This window comes from Gossypium arboreum, chromosome 7 (assembly GCF_025698485.1).
Source record: "Gossypium arboreum isolate Shixiya-1 chromosome 7, ASM2569848v2, whole genome shotgun sequence".
NCBI lineage: Eukaryota > Viridiplantae > Streptophyta > Magnoliopsida > Malvales > Malvaceae > Gossypium > Gossypium arboreum.
In genome coordinates this window covers 52,542,751-52,559,729 of record NC_069076.1, presented here as the reverse complement: position 1 = coordinate 52,559,729, position 16,979 = coordinate 52,542,751, and the positions used below count along the sequence as shown (strand labels likewise).

Below are 16,979 nucleotides of genomic sequence, written 5' to 3'. Positions count from 1 at the left end.
AACTCGTGGAAGCTTTAATATCCAAATACTTCTTGTTACCATTTTACTTATGAAAACCATAGTTAAGTTTTAAAAAAACATGCTTTGGCGTTGCAATTAGTATTCCAAAATCACAGTTCAAAAACCCAGATTAAAACCAAAAGTCCAAGTCCAAAATTACATCAAAATTCCCAGAAATAATGAATAAGTTATAGTCAAAAGTTCATAAACAAAAACATGTGTGGTCGTGGTCACCTTCGAGTCCCCCACTGCGCCAATCCACCTACTATTGAGGATTACCTGAACAGGTAAACAAACAAATGGTGAGTTTTCGCAAACTCAATGTGTACATCCCTACAGTTCAGCATGTATAATCAAATAGCAGAATATAATCATAATCTGGGCCTGGGCCGTTTACAGAATCAGTGGGGACTTTGGCCCATCCAGAAATAGAATCAGATCCAGACTTAGGGCTTTAGCCCATTACAGATATAACCTGCATAATAGATCAGAATATCAGAAACATGCCTACCAACCCTGCACACCAACTCCGTCCAACCCAACACACCATGTGGGGATAAAATTGACCCACCCATCTCTACACATCAAATATGGGGATAAAATCAACCTATCCAACCCTACACATCATAGTGTACCGTCATGCGACACATAACATAAATATGCAGCTTAGTTACCAGATAACGGGCTTATGAAGCCCTTCAATTCTTCATTCACTTCATCAAACCCACCCCAATGCAATGCATTACATAAGAATAGCATGCTATAGTGCAGATTAATAATCATATACTTGTAATTAGATTAGAACATATACATATACATGTATCACAGTATCATATCTCAGAATTGGGGTCTAAGTAATGCTTATCGACCTTATGACAGATCATAGTCGTCTTGTGTGACCCGTGCAACCTTACAGTATATTTCAGACAAATGGGCTCACACGCCTATGTGGCCTGCCCGTGTGGCCCCATACACCCCTGTGGCATACACGACCCAAATTGGCCTTGGCCGGATGGATCACACGGTCTGGACTAAATTTCCACATGCCCGTGTGGCCCATACAAACCATTTAATCGAGCCCATGTCTCGTACATGGCCTACCAGCCTTCATACACTATGTCCATCACACTCGTGTCACGTGTGCACGGCCTGGTTCGTTGACTACACGCTCGTGTACTGACACATCGCCTACCATACGAGCGATCATATGCCCTTATGGCGTTGAGAGAATGCTTTTTGACTTTCGCTAAAACTCGTTTTTTGTGCAATCGAAGTACACACCTATTACGATTCGATGCTTAAACAATCCCCAAACACTCTAGAACTGCGACTGAAATGATAACCAGCTGTCACATACAGGAAACCCGATTAAAACCTTCGAGGGGTACCTAACCGAGAGTAAAAATAAAACATTTCATTATTCACTTAATCAAAATATAACTAAAGTGGCCACAATGTACTTACCGAAAACTCGTCGAACACGATGCGCAGGAAAAAAGTTGAAGAAGGATCGAACAAGAAAAGAACAAATATGACAGTAAGTTGAGGAAAAGGAAATGACAAAGAAAGGAAAAAAAAGGAAACTTTCAGAAAAAGGGAGAAAAACAAGAATAGGATTCTATCAGATTTCTAGCTAAAAAGTTTAGAGACGATTTAGGTCGATCCACCTCAATGCCGGAATGATCGAACAAGAACAGAGTAACTTCACAAGAATTTGGGGAAACTACTAAACCTGCAGTTAGTGTTAGTAGTGTGTAGAATGCTCCCAGGCCTAGATGTTAATATTGTGGGAAATCACATGCTGGTGAATGTAGAAGTAAGTTAGGAGCTTGTTACAAATGTGGGGCTACCGATCATTTCATTCGAGATTGTCCTCAATTGTTAAAAGAAGAAGGTGAACAAAAAGAAAAGCAAATAATTACTTCCCAGAAAGGCAGATGTTCGGGTCAAAGTAGTGCTACAGGGACTACTCGTTAGGGTATGAGAGATCAGCTGCTTAGTCAGAAGTTAGGGCACTTACACGTACATATGCCAACTGAGCAAGAGAGGAAGCTTCTGCTCCAGATGTAATATGTAACAGCCTAATTTTCAGTGAAATCGGAACAGTGGTTTCGTGACCATAAATCCGAGCTGAAAATAAAATTTTTTTTAATTTTATTACATGGTCCGTATTATGTTAGAAATGTAATGTGAAAATTCTGATAAGAAAATTTTATCGATTATGTGTTTAATTATACGAAGGACCAAATTGCATAAAATGTAAAAGTTAAATTCTAGTAGCTAGAAGGATGAAATAACTATGGAATCAAAACTTGAGGTCCTTATATGGTAATTAGACCATTAAAGAAAAGTATGTAGATATTTTTGTTGACTCGTCCATGAAAATTTAGAAAAGGGCAAAGACTAAATTGAAAATTGAATTAATTTAATTAATTAAAAGATGATAAAAGAAATATCATTTTATTTTATGTCATCTTCATCCCCAAAATACATGAAAACCCTAGAAGAGAGAGAAGAAGCTTTCTTGGCTTAATTGGGTAAGTTTTATTGTCTCGTTTTTAGTAATTTTAATTTTTTAAAACCGGGATAGCTTAATCTATCTATTTGGGGGATCGATTTGAAAAGTTATCAAAGTATGAAAATTAGGTCATGGATGAATATGCTGAAAATTTGAAATTTATAGCAGGAAATGAAAGGTTGTTGATAGATAAACAACTTTTTACAAAGTGAATTTTGATGAAAACATGATTTAGGGACTAAAATGTAAAGTTGTGAAAGTTGAAGAAAAATTTTAAATTTTATAGAGTGTATGTCCTGTAAATTTTATAGTGAAATTTTGGTTATGCTTGGAATAGGGAGTAAATTTCATAAATTTCATTTTTCTAAGCCTAGGGATGAAATTGGAATTTATGGAAAAGCTGGGGGCAAAATGGTAATTTTTCTTAGGATGCAAATTGAGTCCAATTGAATGTGAAATGTGATAAATTGATGAATAAATTCATTTATATAGATCCGGATAACACAAATTCAAAGTTAGATCGAAGAAAAGAGAAAGTTTCGAATTAGTAGATTTATATACACGAACAAGTGTCGACGTAAGTTCGTGTAACTTAATTGATCTTGCAAATGTGATGATTGACTGTTGTGTTGTATGGAATTTGTTTTATATTTATGTGAGCTAATTTGAATGTTACAACATAAGTAATGATTGCATGCTTGAGATTTTTTGAAAAGGGTTAAATTTCGTTTGAATATTGGATTTTGATGGATAAACTAAATTTCCTTACTAAATGAGGTCTTGCATTGTTGCTGACAAGATTTAGCTTGGATTGGTAATCTTGGTATAATCCTTCTCGAGCATATGTTACAATTAGGATTTAGTCTGGACTGATAATCCTAATTAAGCTCTTCTGAGCATATATTTCAAAAAGGATTTAGCCTGGACTGGTAATTTTGTTATATGTTATGAGGCTCGAGAGTGTGATTTCTAATTTAGTGCCCTAATCAATATTCCTGAATATGAATGGGTAGGTTGTTAAATTGTATACCTTGAGTGTACTATTTAAATATCCATCGAAATTTCAATAATTCAATGGATAAAATACTTGACATGATATGAGAATTATGAGACGAAATGAATGATGTCTTGAAAGAATATAGTATGATGAGCTCATCTATGGTTAATGTTTATGTGAATATTAGTGTAACTAACTTGTTTGATTGAGTGTATGTGTATAGTTCCAAATTGATGAAAAAGCACGTTATTGAATGCTTAATGTTAATAAATGTAAATTGGTAAGTTTTAATTCATGTTATACGAACTTACTAAGCATGTAATGATTATTTAGTTTTATTTTCCTTGTTTTATAGTTCTTGGAAGCTCGCGAAGGTTGGGGATCAGTTGGAGCATAATCACACTATCCACTAGCTTATTTTGGGTATATATAGTAAAAATCATTTTGATATAATGACATGTATAGGATACTTGGTCATTAGTGGCTTGAAAATGATGTTTGTAACCTAGCCATTGGAATGACTAGTAATGATTTATTTTGATATTATAAAGTAAGTTATTATGATAAACACACATGTGTTATGTTAAGTGTATGTGGTCAACTGATGTTAATGCCTAGGTTAAACCAAGGTAAGATTATAAACATATGTGTATGTTATGTTATAGCATATTTAGATGTTAAAATTTGCTTGAATCAAATGCTTGAATTCATATTGAATATAATGCTTGGATTGGTTGGTATTTGGATGTAAGTTTTGGTGCAGGACATTGGTAAAATTTTGGGTGAAAAACGAAGCTAGATGTGACAGTCCTAATTTGACCCTAGTCGGAATGTGGTTTCGAGACCACAAAATCGAGTCATAAAAATTTACTTTAATTTTTATTGCATATATTTAATGTGTGATAGTGTGTGTATGAAAATTTAATGTTTTAATTTAGTCTTAGGAATGTGAATTTTTTTGAAAAGACTTAGTTGAGAAACTTAGAAAAGATGATAGGTAAATTGTCAGGATCAAATAACAACAAGGAGAGAAAGCTTGGGTTTGCATGTCAAATTGCCCAAAATTCAAGTAGTGGCCGGCCAAGCAATGATGCTTCTTCCACTAAGCTGAATTTTATTGTAATTTTTTTATATTATATTAGTTAATGGTTAAAATAAATTAAAGAAAGGAATTAATAGGAAAAAGATGAATAAAATAGGAAAGGGAGAGAAAGTATTCATCTTCTTCCTCTTGCAAATGCCGTAAGCTAGGGAAAGAAGGAGGAAATTTTCTAAGACATTCGACCATCCTAAGGTGTTGATTAAGCTCAAGAACTTAAAGGAGGGGAATCAAGCAAGGGCAAAGCAAAAAACATCGAGTAGCCGAGTTGGAACCGTTTTACCCAGCACAAGGTAAGTCCTTAAGCATTTTGTAAGGTTGATTAGTTTGTGCATAAATAATACTAGTGAATCATGAAAGAATACATTTTGTTAGGTGTTCCTTTGAAGCGACATATATATTATTAATGTGACCGTATATGCTATTTGAATTATGTAAGTTGCGATATTATAATGAGTTAACATTGGCACTATGTGGGCGGAATTAAATGTCACTTTGTGTACAGATTTTATATGCTATTTGAATTAAGTAAATTGCCTTATTATAATGAGTTAACATTGGCACTATGTGTGCGGAATTAAATGGCACTATGTGTGCAGATTTGAATGTCGATGCATGAGTGAAAATTTCAGGCACTATGTGTGTGATTTAGTATGGCACTATGTGTGCGAGCTTAATTAGCACTATGTGTGCGAATTTGGTTGATAATATAATATGTGCAGGAAAAGAATAAAGTGATAGAACTATTAACTAAAATATCGAATTTGAGACATGAAATGTATATGTATGAATTTATCTAGTGCATCATTGTTTCATGCTTTGAGGAAATGGATCTAGATCAATTGGGTTATTTTGATATTTGATTGGGTAGAAGGACTTGGCTTAAGATTGAACCAATAATCTAAGTAATTATGGCATAGTTCGGTATGGATGGAGTAATAGATCTTACATTATTTTTCTTATGATCTTTTATCAATGGAATGTATTATATTGCTTATGACTTCTTGAGTTGAATACTCATTTGGTGTGTTTACTTGTCTCTTATTTAGATTCCTTGATCCATTTTGTGTGCTCGGGACCATCGTCAAGTCATCACACCACTTGCAACATTTGGTACCCTCTTCTTAGTTGGTCTAAGTGAACATTTTGGCATGTATAGGCTAATATGTATTTGTTTGAACTTTGATATGTATACTTCTAGCCATGCGAATATGGCTTAAATACTAAGTTTGAATTTGGTTATATTTAATCATGGTATAATTTGTCTTGGCTATAATGTTTAATGCTATTAATGAATGATAAATATATATATCTATAAAAATTATACATATGCTTGAGGGTTGATAATGCTAAGAAATCTTGACTATGTGTTTTTGGGTGGTTTGATTATGACACAGTTATATAAGTGATTAATTGCAACGTGGCTATTGTATATGATCTTAGTATCTAAATTGAGATAGCATAATGGGTAGTCTGGTTATGTCTGAACATAACATGCAATCGTATGGTATGGTTGTTATATGATGTAAACTTATGTAATAGTTTTGATTGAACTTGATAATGATTAACTATGTGTTCCGGCTATGTATGAATAAGGATCGTATATGGGAGTATAATGAATTATGCATTATTAAAGATGAACTTAACGCAATGAAGATGATAGAAGTAAATGCATGGAAATTTTACGAATAAGTATTTGCTTCGGTAATATCTCGTAACCCATTCCAGCGATGGAAATGGGTTAGGGGTGTTACATTTTATTGGTATCAGAGTTACGGTTTAGTCGATTTTAGGACTACCATAGCGCGTATGAGTCTAGCTATACATGCCTTAATGTTAGTATTTGATAGTATGATGACTTCTGACGGTTGGAATTATTGTTTTGATTAGTAAATGGAACCCAATTTAGAGTGAACCTTAGCGGATGACGTTGAAAGTGTAGTGGCTGCTCCTACGCAAGGGACACCGCCTGTTGAACCTCAATCATTCGCGAATAATCAAGATGATGGGGCAAAATAAGCCTTCTTTACCATGATGAACGAGTGGGTCGCACAATATGCCCGAACTAACCCGACTGCTCAACCATTCCTGAATTTAAATAATCCGCCTCAGGTGCCTATAATACCACCAATTACTGATCCTGTGAGGCCGAGTAAACCTCCTGTGGATTTGATTAGGAAGCGCGGGGCCGAGGAATTCCGAGCCACAGCTACTGATGATGCTGAAAGGGCCGAGTTTTGGTTTGATAACACCATCTGGGTTTTTGATGAGCTGTCTTGCACACCTGATGAGTGTTTAAAGTGTGCCATATCTTTGTTACGAGACTCGGCCTACTATTGGTGGAGAACCTTGATTACTATTGTCCCGAAGGAAGAAGTTACTTGGGATTTCTTTCAGACGGAGTTTCGAAAAAAGTATATTAGTCAACGGTTCATCGATCAAAAGCGTAAAAAATTTTTGGAGCTTAAATAAGGCCGTTTGACAGTATCCGAATACGAACGTGAGTTTGTAAGACTCAGTTGATATGCTCGGGAGTGTGTAGCTGATGAAATTGCCATGTGTAAAAGATTTGAAGAAGGATTGAATGAAGATTTAAAGCTACTAGTGGGTATTTTAGAGATAAAAGAATTTGTAACACTAGTTGAACGAGCTTGCAAGGCTGAAGAACTTGGAAAGGAGAAAAAGAAAGCTGAATTTGAAGCTAGAGACTTTCGTAAAAGATCGACGGGTAAAACTTCATTCTCGGCTGTAAAGAAGTTCAGGGACGATACTAATAAATCAAAGACGATTGCAGGAATTTCTATTAGAGAGCGACCATCAACGGACTCTCGAGATACTTCGGTTGCTAGTGTGGGTAACAATCGCCAAGAAAAACCTGAATGTCCACAATGTGGAAGACGACACATGGGTGAATATTGGGGTAAGTCTACTAACAGAGCCTGTTATAGGTGCGGTTCGAAGGATCATTTCATTTGAGATTGCACGGAACTTGACGAGAAAAATAAGATGTAAGGTGTGAGACCTAGTGGTACAACGACTAGAGGTAGACCACCGAGAATTACAGGAGGTAGGGGTGGTAGTCAGAGAGGGACTTCTGATACGACTGTTCGATCTGAGACTCGTGCTCCTTCCAGAGCTTATGCCATCCGCGTACGAGAGGAGGCATCCTCTCCTGATGTTATCACTGGTACTTTCACTCTCTTTAATACTGATGTGATTGCATTGATGGACCCTGGCTCTACTCATTCATATGTATGTGAGACTTTAGCATCCAGTAAGACTCTACTTGTTGAGTCTACTGAGTTCGTAATTCGAGTGTCAAATCTCTTAGGTCGATATGTACTTGTTGACAAAGTGTGTAAGAAATGCCCTCTAATAATTCGAGATTCTTGTTTTCCGGCCAATTTGATGCTTTTACCATTTGATGAATTTGATGTTATTCTTGGTATAGATTGGTTGACTGTACATGATGCAGTGGTGAATTGAAAAAGAAAGACCATTGATTTGAGGTGTGCAAATAATGAGATAGTCCGAGTTGAGTCTACTGACTTGAAGGGAGTGCCAGCAATAATATCCTCGATGATCGCTCAGAAATATGTGAGAAAGGGGTGTGAAGCATATCTTACGTACGTACTTGATAGCAAAGAGTCAGAAAAGAAACTTGAATCAGTACCAGTGGTTTGTGAGTATTCAGATGTTTTTCCTGAGGAGTTACCGGGATTACCACCTGTTCGAGAGGTAGAATTTGGCATCAAACTTGCACCTGGTACCACACCAATTTCGATAGCTCCATATCGTATGGAACCAACGGAATTGAAAGAATTGAAAACTCAGTTGCAAGAGTTGACAGAGAGAGGTTTTGCTCGACCGAGCTTCTCACCTTGGGGTGCACCAGTATTATTCGTGAAAAAGAAAGATGGAACCATGAGAATGTGCATCGAATATCATCAATTGAATCAAGCAACAATAAAGAATAAATATCTGTTACGATGTATTGATGATTTGTTTGATCAGTTAAAGGGAGCATCAGTATTTTCAAAGATAGATTTGAGATCGAGTTATTATCGATTCTTGAGTTCGAGACTCGGACATACCCAAAATCTTTTAGAATGAGATACGGTCACTACGAGTTCTTGGTGATGCCGTTTGGGCTCATTAATGCCCCTGCGGTATTTATGGACTTAATGAATCGAATTTTCAGACAATATTTGGACCGATTTGTGGTTGTGTTTATAGATGACATATTGATTTATTCACGAGATGAAACTGAACATGCCGAGCATTTGAGATTGGTATTACAGATTTTACAAGACAAGCAGTTATACGCGAAATTCAGTAAATGTGAGTTTTGGTTGAGAGAGGTTAGCTTTTTGGGACATGTAGTATCCGCATCGGGTATTAGAGTTGATCCGAGCAAAATTTTGGCCATACTTGATTGGAAGCCTCCAAGGAATGTTACTGAAGTTAGGAGCTTTTTGGGCCTTGCTAGTTACTACCGACAATTTGTAAAGGGTTTTTCAATGATAGCTACACCGATGACGAAACTACTTCAAAAAGATGTTGAGTTTGAATGGTCAGAAAAATGTCGAAAAGTTTCACCGATTAAAAACTGCTTAATCAAGCTCCAGTGCTTGTACGACCGAATTGGTAAAGAGTTTGCTATTTACAGTGATGCATCCTTACTTGGGCTGGGTTGTGTGTTGATGCAAGAAGGTTGAGTTGTGGCTTACGCGTTGAGGCAATTAAAGCCGCATGAGAAAAATTATCCGACCCATGATCTTGAATTAACGGCCATTGTATTCGCCTTGAAAATATGGCGACACTACTTGTTTGGAGAGAGGTGTCATATTTATTCGGACCACAAAAGCCTCAAATATTTGATGACTTAAAGAGATTTGAATCTGCGACGAAGACGTTGGCTTGAGTTGTTGAAAGATTATGAACTCGTCATTGATTATCACCCGGGAAAGGCTAACGTTGTTGCCGATGGTTTAAGTCGTAAATCACTGTTTGCTTTGAAAGCGATGAATGGTCACCTGTCCGTTTCATCTGATAATGTGCTAGTAGCAGAGTTAAAGGCCAAACCATTATTGATTCATCAAATACTTGAATCCCAGAAAGTCGACGATGAATTGGTTGCTAAACGAGCTGAATGTGTTTCAAATGTGGACTCAGAGTTTCAGATTGACGACAATGATTGCTTGACATTCAAGAGTCGATTATGTGTTCCAAGAAATTCAGAACTTATTTCGATGATTTTAAGCGAGGCTCATAGTAGTCGAATGTCAGTCCACCCAGGGAGTACAAAAATGTACAACGATCTGAAACGTCAATTTTGGTGGCCTGGTATGAAACAAGATATTTCTGACTTTGTTTCAAGGTGTTTGATATGTCAACAAATGAAAGTAGAACATCAAGTGCCTTCAGGATTACTTCAACCGATCATGATACCCGAATAGAAATGGGATCGAGTAATGATGGACTTTGTATCTGGTTTACCGTTGACACAGAGTAAGAAAGACTCAATCTGGGTTATCGTTGATAGATTGACGAAGTCTGCTCATTTTATCCCTGTCCGTACGGATTTCTCGCTCGATAAATTGGCAGAATTATACGTCTCCCAAATTGTCCGATTGCATGGAGTACCTATTTCTATTGTGTCGGATAGAGATCCGAGATTTACATCCCGATTTTGGAAGAAATTGCAAGAAGCATTGGGTACCAAGTTGCATTTTAGCACCGCTTTTCATCCCCAGACTGATGGTCAATCTGAACGGATACTTCAAATACTCGAGGATATGTTGAGATGTTGTATCCTAGAGCTTTGTGGTTCATGGGAAAGGTATTTGCCTTTGATTGAATTCGCTTACAACAATAGTTTTCAATCAAGCATTAAGGTGGCACCTTACGAGGCTTTGTACTGATCGTAAATGCCGTACACCGTTGTTTTGGACCGAACTTAGTGAAAGTAAAATCTTGAGGTTGATTTAATTAAAGATCTTTGAACAGAAGTAAAGGCGATCCGTGAAAGTCTGAAAGCGACTTGGATCGTCGAAGTCGTATGCGGATTTAAAAGAAAAGACATTGAATATCGGGTTGGAGACAAAGTGTTTCTTAAAGTTTCACCTTGGAAAAGGTGCTCGATTTGGCCGTAAGGGCAAATTGAGTCCGAGATTTATCGGCCGTATGAAATATCCGAACGAGTTGGACCATCAGATACCGATTGATTTTACCTCCGAGCTTGAAAAGATTCACAACGTTTTCATGTTTCGATGCTTGACGTTATAGATCCGATCCATCGCACATAATTAATCCATCTGAGATCGAGATTCAATCTGATTTAAGTTACGAAGAAGAACCGGTTCGCATTTTAGCACGTGAAGTAAAAGAATTACGAAATAAAAAAATCTCATTAGTGAAGGTACTGTGGCTTAAGCATGGGGTTGAAGAAGCTACTTGGGAGCTTGAAGAATCTATGAAAGAACATTATCAGAATTTATTCGCTGGTAAGATTTTCGGGGACGAAAATTTTTAAGTGGGGGAGAGTTGTGACAGTCCTAATTTGACCCTAGTCAGAATGTGGTTTCGGGACCACAAAACCGAGTCATAAAAATTTACTTTAATTTTTATTGCATATATTTAATGTGTGATAATGTGTGTATGAAAATTTAATGTTTTAATTTAGTCTTAGGAATGTGAATTTTCTTGAAAGGACTTAGTTGAGAAACTTAGAAAAGATGATAGGTAAATTGTAAGGATCAAATAACAACAAGGTGAGAAAGCTTGGGTTTGCATGTCAAATTGCCCAAAATTCAAGTAGTGGCCCGCCAAGCAATGATGCTTCTTCCACTAAGCTGAATTTTATTGTAATTTTTTTTATATTATATTAGTTAATGGTTAAAATAAATTAAATAAAGGAATTAATATGAAAAAGATGAATAAAATAAGAAAGGGAGAGAAAGTATTCATCTTCTTCCTCTTGCAAATGCCGTAAGCTAGGGAAAGAAGGAGGAAATTTTCTAAGACATTCGGCCATCCTAAGGGGTTGATTAAGCTGAAGAACTTAAAGGAGGGGAATCAAGCAAGGGCAAAAGAAAAGAACATCGAGTAGCCGAGTTGGAACCATTTTACCCAACACAAGGTAAGTCCTTAAGCATTTTGTAAGGTTGATTAGTTTGTGTATAAATAATACTAGTGAATCATGAAAGAATACCTTTTGTTAGGTGTTCCTTTGAAGCGATATATATATTATTAATGTGACCGTATATGCTATTTGAATTAAGTTTCCATATTATAATGAGTTAACATTGGCACTATGTGGGCAGAATTAAATGTCACTTTCTATGCAAATTTTATATGCTATTTGAATTAAGTAAATTGCCTTATTATAATGAGTTAACATTGGCACTTTGTGTGCGGAATTAAATGGCACTATGTGTGCAGATTTGAATGTCAATGCATGAGTGAAAATTTCAGGCACTATGTGTGCAGTTTAGTATGGCACTATGTGTGCGAGCTTAATTAGCACTATGTGTGCGAATTTGGTTGATAATATAATGTGTGCAGGAAAAGAATAAAGTGATAGAACTATTAACTAAAATATCGAATTTGAGACATGAAATGTATATGTATGAATTTATCTAGTGCATCATTGTTTCATGCTTTGAGGAAATGGATCTAGATCAATTGGGTTATTTTGATATTTGATTGGGTAGAAGGACTTGGCTTAAGATTGAACCAATAATCTAAGTAATTATGGCATAGTTCGGTATGGATGGAGCAATAGATCTTACATTATTTTTCTTATGATCTTTTATCAATGGAATGTATTATATTGCTTATGACTTACTGAGTTGAATACTCATTTGGTGTGTTTACTTATCTCTTATTTAGATTCCTTCGATCCATTTTGTGTGCTCGGGACCATCGTCGAAGTCATCACACCAGCTTGCAACATTTTGGTACCCTCTTCTTAGTTGGTCTAAGTGAACATTTTGGTATGTATAGGCTAATATGTATTTGTTTGAACTTTGATATGTATACTTCTAGCCATGCGAATATGGCTTAAATACTAAGTTTGAATTTGGTTATATTTAATCATGGTATAATTTGTCTTGGCTATAACGTTTAATGCTATTAATAAATGATAAATATATATATCTATAAAAATTATACATATGCTTGAGGGTTGATAATGCTAAGAAATCTTGACTATGTGTTTTTGGGGTGGTTCGATTATGACACATTTATATAAGTGATTAATTGCAACGTGGCTATTGTATATGATCTTAGTATCTAAATTGAGATAGCACAATGGGTCGTCTGGTTATGTCTGAACATAACATGCAATCGTATGGTATGGTTGTTATATGATGTAAACTTATGTAATAGTTTTGAATGAACTTGATAATGATTAACTATGTGTTCCGGCTATGTATGAATAAGGATCGTATATGGGAGTATAATGAATTATGCATTATAAAAGATGAACTTAACGCAATGAAGATGATAGAAGTAAATGCATGGAAATTTTACGAATAAGTATTTGCTTCGGTAATATCTCGTAACCCATTCCAGCGATGGAAATGGGTTAGGGGTGTTACACTAGAAATGGCTTTATTTTGTCCGCATAGGCAAACACTCGGGCGTGTGTCTAGACTATGTGTGTGTAGTTAGGCCATGTATCCCGTGCATCTTAAATTTGAGAAATAGAATGCTCAGAATTGAACACACGGGCTAAGACATGTGCTACACTACCTAGAATATGGGCGTGTGTCTTGGTCTTGTGAACCCTGCACTTAATTTTTGAAAATTAAATTGATTATATGGTCTACTCACACGGGCATGTGGCTGGCCATGTGGCACAAGTTAGAGAGTTACACGGGGTCGAACACGGCCTGTAGCACGGGTGTGTCTTAAGGTCACACAGGCATGTCCCTAAACCACAGGGGCGTGTGAGCCCTGCACCTAGGAAAATTTTAGAAAATTTTGCAAAAAATTCTTCGAGTTCCCGATTAAGTCCCGACTCAATTGGGGGAGGTTGTTGTACAACAGGGTTTGTTCTTAAATACTTAGTAAACCATTCATTCATCAATTGAAAAAATGCCTCTTTTGCCTCCTCACTTCGGCCCTCAGATACTGGTCTTTCACTATCAGATGCAGATGCAACTCTTTGAATTGAAGCTGATGTATTTGATAAATCGTAATATATACATATTTTTACCCCATGCTTGGCATATTTATGAATGATTTTTCCTTGGTTTTAGTGAATTTGATGCTCCAAATCCTTTAATTTCATGTTTTATACTCAGGAGAGCTTAGGATAGCAAAAAGTGCAAGAAATGGGCCAAAAAGGGACAAATTGGGCCTAATTCAGTGTTTACACGGCCTAGGCACTTCCACACGGGTAGACCACACGCCCGTGTGTCACACACGGGTAGACCACACGCCCGTGTGTCACACACGGGTAGACCACACGCCCGTGTGTCACCCACGGGTAGACCACACGCCCGTGTGTCATGACCGTGTTGACACTAAACCGAGTCAGAATTGCACACGGCTTGAACTTCTTCACACGGGCGTGGCACACGGCCGTGTCCCTGTCGAGCCCAAGTCTAATTCTACTCAGAAAAGGCTAATTTTGGGCTAATTTGGGCATTTCGAAGCCTATTTAAAGACCCTAGAAAAGGATCAAGGGGGACACGGAAAGTTGAAGGCAGAAAATACTTAAGGACAGCGATCAGAATCACCTCGGACGTAGGATATGCATCAAGACTGAAGATTTCCATCCAATTTCCTAGAAGTTATTTTGGTTTCTTTATGCTTTGTTTTTTTTCCAAACTTTGAGATGTTTTCCATTATTATTATGAACTAAACTCTCTAAATACCTAAGGGAGATAAAACCTAAGATGGATCTTATTATTATTTGAGTTATATGATAAATACTTGTTCTTATTTTTAATTGTGAATTTAACCCTTGCTTTAATATTTCAGGATATTAATTCAGGTTTTTGATGTTCTTATTCAGTGGAGCAAAAGTCCCTGTTTAAGAGTAGATCATTCATAAGTAAGCGGAGTTGCATGTAATCTTAGAGATAGGATGACATAAATCTACCGGATTAGAGTCAAATCTAATAAGGGAATCTATAGATCGAGTTAATGCGACAATAGGGGTTTTAATTAGAAAGAGATTTCAATTAATGAACCTAGAGTCAGTTGTTTTTAGTCTCGAGAGAGATATTAACATAAATCAGGGATTTCTACAGATTAAGTCAAGTGAATAAATCGTCTAACTCAAAGGTAATAAGTGAAGTCTAGGTGGATTCTTCCTTGGGTATTGTCTTCTCCATCAGTTTTCTAAAAAGTATTTTTCAACTTTAATCTCTGTCGTAATCTTAGTTAATTAGATAATTAGTTTTAATTTAAAAAAAACATTCTTTAATTCTTAGGCTAGATAATAAAAAGATAGTAATTACTAGTACTTTTAGTCCTCGTGGATACGATATTTTCGATCTCACCATAACTATACTACTGTTCGATAGGTGCGCTTGCCTTAGTCAAATTTTTAGTCAATTTAGCGACCATCAAGTTTTTGGCGCCGTTGCCGGGGACTAAGATATTAGAAACAATTAATTTTTATTACTTTAGCCATTCTTTATTTTTATTGCAATTTAATTTTGTTTTTTTACTAAATCTTCTTTTCTCTACTTCTGGCAAGTTTTTGTAGTTTATGACTAGAAGAAAATCATCAGGACCTCTACTTTTTGACAACGAAATCGAAAGCACAGCTTGCAGAAATCGAAGAGAAATAAGGCGAAGCCTACAATACATAGAGGAAGAGCGAGAGGCCGATATCTATACCACAACCGAGGAGATGGCTGATAATCAGAGTAATCCATTACCTCTTGTGGTTGCTGCAAATCAAGTAAATTAAGATCCTGCTCCTCGTACTATGTATGATTATGCTAAACCTACTTTATCAGGAACTAAATCGAGTATAGTTAGACCTGCTGCAAATAATTTTGAATTGAAACCTAACACGATTCAAATGATACAACAATTTGTTTAGTTTGATGGTTTGCAGGACGAGGATCCAAACACTCATTTAGCAAATTTTCTGGAATTCTGCAACACCTTTAAGATCAATGGCATTTCTGACAATGCCGTTCGCTTTCGGATGTTCCCATTCTCATTGAAGAATAAGGCTAAACAGTGGTTAAACTCGTTGCTACGAGGATCAATCACCACTTGGGAACAAATGATCGAAAAATTTTTAATCAATCACCACTTGGGAACAAATGATCAAAAAATTTTTAGCAGCTAAAACAGCTAAATTAAGGAATGATATTTCTTATTTTGTGCAGATGGATTTAGAAACACTCTATGATGCGTGGGAGAGATACAAGGATCTATTGAGAAGGTGCCCTCACCAAGGGTTACCCCTTTGGCTACAAGTTCAAACTTTCCACAATGGTTTGAATCTCTCGACTAGACAGATGATTGACGCAGCTGCTGTTGGGACTATTAACAATAAGACACCTGAAGAGGCTTATGAGTTTTTAGAAGAGATGTCACTGAATAATTATCAATGGCAAGTCATGAGGACAAAGCCGACAAAAGCGGCCGACATTTTTAACGTCGATTTGATTGCTATACTTTCCAATCAGGTAGAACTTTTGAATAGAAAAATTGATGGGTTACTTTGTTCTTCATAGGTTCATCTAGTAATGCAGTGTGATGCAAGTGGAGGCAGAATGAACAATTTAAACTATCCATCCTACGACCTTAACATGGAGAATGAGCAAATGAACTATATGGGTAATAATCCTCGGCCTCATAATAATCCTTATAGTAACATTTACAATGTAGGTTGGAAGAACCACCCAAATTTTTCATGGGGAGGCCAAGGAAATCAAAGACCACTACCTCTCCCAGGCTTTCAACAACAACCTTACCAGCAAGAGAAAAAGCCGAACCTTGAGGAGATGATGACAAAGTTTATTTCAGTAGCAGAAACTTGTTTTTAGAACACTAAAACTGCACTTAAAAATCAACAGGCATCAATTCAAGGGCTCAAGAATCAAATTTGGCAACTGGCTAAGATGATTTCAGAGAGACCACTAGGGAGCCTACCTAGCAATACCGAACCCAATCCAAAAGAGTATGTGAAAGCAGTTACATTAGGGAATGGGAAGGTGTTAGCGGAATCTGAAAAGAAGATGCCACCAGAATCTGGAAAAAAAGAAGATGAGGAGGAAAAACCCAAAAACAATGAAAAATCGGTTTGAGGGAATATAAACCACCAATCCTATACCCAGCAAAGTTGAAGAAAGACCACATGGATGCACAATTCGGTAAATTTCTTG

The 16,979-nt window shown here is 36.5% G+C and overlaps 1 non-coding gene across 1 annotated transcript; it reads right to left on the bottom strand.

Moving 5' to 3' along the window:
• Nucleotides 1-15,944: 15,944 nt before the first annotated feature.
• LOC128295867 (small nucleolar RNA R71) lies at nucleotides 15,945-16,051 on the bottom strand. Its single transcript, XR_008286416.1, has one exon. It is a non-coding gene; the product is annotated as a small nucleolar RNA R71 (small nucleolar RNA).
• Nucleotides 16,052-16,979: the final 928 nt, after the last annotated feature.